We start from the raw sequence: 6,000 nt of genomic DNA, 5'->3' as shown, positions 1-6,000 counted from the left end.
AACATATTTTCATTCTGGGAGTCACTTATAAAGAAGGATAGTAACAACTGACCTGTATTCGAGGGAGGGTGGGAAGTCAGGAGCGATTGATGAAAGTGATTTGACACAACCGCCCTTTCCTGAGTGCCTGCTTTGTGCCCCGCCTGAGGGTATGAAAATGAAGACACTTCCCTCCTGTGAAACCAATCACTGTCCACTGGGGAAGGGTGACACATACATGAATCACGGCAATAAATTCTATACAATGCTTACTTACAAAGTGCTAAGGCAACACAGAGAGGAAAATCAATTCTATCTGGGGTATGAAGGACCTACCAAGACAAAAGAACATGAGTTTGGTCTGGAAGACTGGTGTTTGAATTTGCTCCGTGGTAACAGAGGGCAGGGAAAGCAGGGTATACATAAGGACTTGGCAGGTGGGAGAAAGTGAGAGGTTAATTGTAACTCTTCTATCATCTGGAATAGTCAGCAATGAAGTGGATCGCTTCAAGATTCAGGACCTTCTGGAGGCTGGAGGGATCACACAGACAATAGAGACTCTATAACAGTCAGTAAAAGATTCTAAACTGTTTTTAGTCACATAAGCATTACGGATTTTGCAGTTTGTCATTTTATCGTTTTGGTACCAGGAAGCTCAAAGGCAAAATTTTAACCTACCTCTGGTGAGTGTACAAGACTTATAATACACCAGTTGCATATTACAAGTTACCTTACCTGTTTTCTCCTTGCTTAACACAGTAAGTTCTATTACTGAATAGTAATATATTATATTTTTCTACATTTATGTTATATTATATATTTTGATAAGCCATATGTATCCTTTTGATTAACAGACTGATATATAAATAAATAGGTAAGGTATGAAGTTATTCTAGAGTCACTTTCCTTTTTCAGTTAATTTAGAGGTATGAAAACATCATGAATTTCCTTTCCACCACTGAATTGTTTCAAAATACTTAAAGACACAAAATGTAAATCAAAACCACAGTGAGATACCATTTCACACTCCTTAAAATGGCTACAATAAAAAAGACAATATCAAGTGTTGGTGAGGATGTGGGGAAATTAGAAGCCTCAGACATTGTTGGAGGGGACATAAAATGGTGAAGCTACTTAGGAAAACTATTTGGTATCTTCTCAAAAAATTACACATAGAGTTACTATATGATCCAGCACCACTCATAAGGGTAAACACAAGAGAACTGAAAACATATGCCCATACAATTGACAAGGATGCAGAGAAAGGGAAACCCTCTTACACTGTTAATGCAAAGTACTACAGCCACTCTGGATAACAGTATGGAGGTTCCTCAAAAAGTTGAAAAGAAACTACCCTACCATCCAGCAATTGCACAACTAGTTATTTACCCAAAGGGTACCAAATACAGATTTGAAGGAGTACATGCACCCCGATGTTCATAGCAGCATTGTCTATAATAGCCAAATTATGGAAACAGCCCAAATGTCCATCGACCATTGAATGGGTAAAAAGCACGTGGTATATATATATATATACCATGTGTTTATATATATAGATATATATATATGTATATACACATATATATATATATATATATATATATATATATATATGTAACTCAGCCATCAAAAAGAATAAAGTCTTGCCATTTGAGATGGAGCTAGAGAGTATGATGCTAGGCAGACTAAGTCTGTCAGAGAAAGACAAATACTATATGATTTCATTTACATGTGGACTTTAAGAAACAAAACAAACAAGCCTAGGGAAAAAAAGAGAGAGGCAAACCAAGAAACAGGCTCTTAATGCTCGAGAATATACTGATGGTTACCAGAGGGGAGATGATGGGTGAAATTTCACCCACCCAGAAAGGACGGGTGAAATAGGTGATGGAGACTAAGAAGTGCACTTGTGAAAAACACAGGAAGTATTGAATCACTATTTGTACACCTGAAACTAATATTACACTGTATGTTAACTAACTGGAATTTAAATAAAAACTTTAAAAAATATGCCTACACAGCCCCGAGACCCTGGCAGGCGGAGCGATGGCGGGCCGCGAAGAGCTGAGTGTGCGCGGCTTCCAGGAGTTCAGCCGGCCGTGCTGCCGCACCGCGACAAGACCATCTTCGCCTACTTCACCGGCTCCAAGGACACGGGCGGGTAGAGCTGGTGCCCCGACTGCGTGCAGGCTGAACCGGTCGTTCGAGAGGGGCTGAAGCACATGAGTGAGGGGTGTGTGTTCATCTACACCAGGTGGGAGAGAAACCTTATTGGAAAGATCCAAATAATGACTTCAGAAAAAATCTGAAAGTGACAGCAATCCCTACACTACTTAAATATGGAACACCCCCAAAACTGGTGGAATCTGAGTGTCTTCAGGCCAACCTCATGGAGATGTTGTTCTCTGAAGATTAAGATTTGATGATGGCAACTGTGTCTTGATGTCCTGATTTGCTCTAGTATGAAGGCAACTGCATACCTGCTTTGAATTCATGTTAGCAATAAAGAAATGATGTGAAACAAACTGGTTCCTGCTCAGCAGGAAGCCTGCTTCTCCCTCTCCCGCTCCCCCTACTTCTGTTCCCTCTCTCGCTGTGTCTCTGTCAAATAAATGAACATAATCTTTAAAAAAAAAAAAAATGCCTACACAAAAACTTGTACACAAATGTTTATGGCAGCATTATTCATAATAGCTCAAGGCATCCATTAACTGATGAATAGATAAGCAAAATGTGGTATATCCATACAGTATGCTATTATTTAGCTACAACAAAGAGTGAAATCCTGATACATGTTAAAACATGGATGAACCTAGAAATCATTATGCTAGCTGAAAGAAGTCAGACATAAAAGTCACATGTATGATTCCATTTATATGAAATAGCCAGAGAAAGCAAATCTATATGGATAGAAATAGTTTAGTAGTTGTTAAGAGAATGAGAGTGGGGTGGGAAGGAATGAGGTGTGCCTGCTAATAGATCAGGGTTTCTTTTTAATGATTTTATTTATTTATTTATTTATTTGAGAGAGAGAAAGAGGGAAAGAGAGAGAGAATGAGCAGGGGGAGGGGCAAAGAGAGAGGGAGAAGCAGACTCCACACTGAGCTGGGAGCAGACACAGGACTCCATCCCAGGACCCTGGGATCATGACCTGAGCCGAAGTCAGATGCTTAACAGACTGAGTCACCCAGGGGCCTGAGGGTTTCTATCTAGCATGGTAAAATATTCTAGAATTAGGTAGTTGTGAGGTTGTTTAACTTTGTGAAATATCAAAATCCACGGAACATTTTAAAAGGGAGAATTATATGGTATGTAAATTATATCTCAATAAAAAATATTGAAAGAATTAGTCGGGCAGGTAGAATGTGTAGGAGATCAATTAATTATATATTCCTGCAAAAAACTTTGTTTGATACTTTCAGGTACTTTCTTTTGTAACTTTAAGAACTTCACTAAAAAAAACCATTTTCCTCAGTTCTGAAATTTATACAATTTGTTATTTGGAAGAAATGGATACTTACCAACTCTTTTTTTTCCCTTATTAATCATAAATTGTCTTTTGAATTGAGTATTAAGACTATTAATAGTTAATTCCTAATTAATTAGATCTAATAAATATTTATTTTGAAATCTAATATCCATCTTTATTTAGACTATAAAACCATTTTAATAATAAACAAAATTATCAAACACTGTTTTTCGTATTCCCTAGCTAGATGCTAACATGACATTCACCACACCTGAAGGAAGTATTTCTTACAAGCCTATTCCCAGCACAAAGGAAAAGGCTGCTTGAAACTTTCCAAGCTCCAATAAGTTTTATGGAATAAAATTACTTCATTCTTAAAAGATGTGACTGTCCTCTCCCCTGTACTGTAATTATTCTTTCCTATGAAGCAAGTTCTTAACATGTTTAAGACAACATAAGTTTAGATATCTTAGGCTTGGGTTTGTTTTTTTTAATCTTGTAAAATCAGTTGGGATATGGTTGAGCCCTGTCTTACTCACATTTCCCAGTCACCTGGATTAATTGATGTGAACAACAACAATGGTGCTTTGAAGCCCTCAGGTACAACAGTGGAAATGATCACATTTCTTAGTTAATGAATGAATTTCTCTTTCATAAAGCTTTGTTTGTGCAAATAAATAGAGTATTACCTTGATTAGTGAATTCCCTGGGAAGTAAAGTCCTTCTAAGAAGTCATTTGTGTTAAAAACCTAAACAAACAAAATCAGAAGGGATGGGAAGGTAAGCTGCCTGAGAAGCCAGTGTGCTTAGCTTCTCCAGTGGCGGCTCCACTGAAAGGCAACAGGACCAGCCTGGGGGAACAGGAGCCTTTTGAAGTCACACCTCTGCCTGCCCATGACGCCTCCACCTGCTGCACTGTCTCCCTCTCCGTGTTGCTGTCACAAACAGGTTCTAAGCAAGAGACAATCTATACCCTTTTCCTGCCTGGTAACTGCTGAGCTGATTCAATTATGAAAGTCTTGAGCTAGAGGACTAACTCTAAGTTAAGCTTTAACCTCTAGTTATGAAATTAAGGCCCTATTCTTTCATTAAAAAGTAAAATTAAAAGAATCTGAGACCTGGGCAAACCACTCAGTGGCCTCAAAGAGGGGTCTGTTGGGCAGACCAGCCTGGCATCTGGCTGTTTCTGAATTAGATTTCTGGGGACAAAGACAATGCAGGCAGGGCGGTCTGTTTCCTACGGAGAGTCCTAAAAAGCTAGCTCTCAAAGCTGTTTTTTCTTTTTTTTAAGTTTTTACTTATTTATTTGTATGAGGGAGAGAGCACACAAGAGAGCAAAGAGCACAAGGGTGGGTGGCGTGGGCAGGGGGAGAGGGAGAAGCAGGCTCCCGCTGAGACGGAAGCCTGATTTGATTCAGGGATCCATCACAGGTCCTGAGATCATGTCCTAAGCTGAAGGCAGATGCTTAACAGGCACCTCTACTAGCTCTTCTAGTTTTGAGTTCTGGAGCCCAGTGAAGTTTCCACAACACCTTTATAAGAGGAGGTATGCAAGTGGGAGGAATGGTTAGGGGTTTGCCTTGAAGTTGTGTTTGCCAAACACTTCCTAAAGCCTGAGAAACATGAGTTGTCCCTACCAAAAACTAGGGGATGGGGCGCCTGGTGGCTCAGTGGGTTAAAGCCTCTGCCTTCAGCTCAGGTCATGATCCCAGGGTCCTGGGATGGAGCCCCGCATCCGGCTCTCTGCTCAGCGGGGAGCTTGGTTCCTCCTCTCTCTGCCTGCCTCTCTGCCTACTTGTGATCTCTGTCTGTCAAATAAATAAATAAAAATAAAAAAAAATAAAAACTAGGGGAGAGGCTGGTGGAGCAGAGGGTCATACTGCCACTGCCACTCTTGTGTATCTTGTCACCAGTTTAATCCAGGATCACCCTGTCCCTACTTGGGTCCACTAGTGGGTTTCTTCTCTAAGCCACGTCTCTTCCTCCACTGAGCACTATTGGTCCCTTACTCATTTCCTTAGCTTTACTTAACCCAATGTTTCAAAAAGCACCTTCGGCAGTGGGGAGGGTGCCTGGGTGGCTCAGTCTGTTAAGCATCCCACTCTCGGTTCCGCTCAAGTCATGATCTCATGGTCCTGAGATGGAGCAGCATCAGGCTCAGGGCTCAGCAGGAAGTCTGTTCCAGAGTTTCTCTCACTCTCCTTCCCAGTCTGCCCTTCCCCTGGGCTTGAACTCTGGTGTGCTCTCTCTCTCAGATAGATGGATAGATAGATAGATAGATAGATAGATAGATAAATAAATAAAATCCTTTAAAAAAAAAAAGCACCTCAAAAACCTCTAACATCCAAACCACCAGAATGGAGGTTCCTGACCACCTCTCTGGCCATCAAACTCATCTTTAAAAGTAAGGCCAGAAATCCTCATATTTAATAAACTCCTCGAGTGATGCTTATGCTTAAGTATACTCAATTTTAAAAATTCTTAGCATCCATTGCTACCTCTGACAAATATTGCATATTTTGAAGATCATCTGCTTTTTTTTTTAAAGCTTT

At 40.2% G+C, this 6,000-nt stretch overlaps 1 pseudogene; it reads left to right on the top strand.

The window, feature by feature from the left end:
- The first annotated feature begins 2,025 nt into the window (after positions 1-2,025).
- LOC111147436 lies at positions 2,026-2,395 on the top strand (annotated as a pseudogene).
- The last annotated feature ends 3,605 nt before the right edge of the window (positions 2,396-6,000 follow it).

Source organism: Enhydra lutris, unplaced genomic scaffold (assembly GCF_002288905.1).
Source record: "Enhydra lutris kenyoni isolate GAN:26980312 unplaced genomic scaffold, ASM228890v2 scaffoldscaffold16, whole genome shotgun sequence".
NCBI classification, from domain to species: domain Eukaryota; kingdom Metazoa; phylum Chordata; class Mammalia; order Carnivora; family Mustelidae; genus Enhydra; species Enhydra lutris.
The sequence above is the reverse complement of the archived record's forward strand: the minus strand, read 5'-3'. Positions and strand labels throughout refer to the sequence as shown.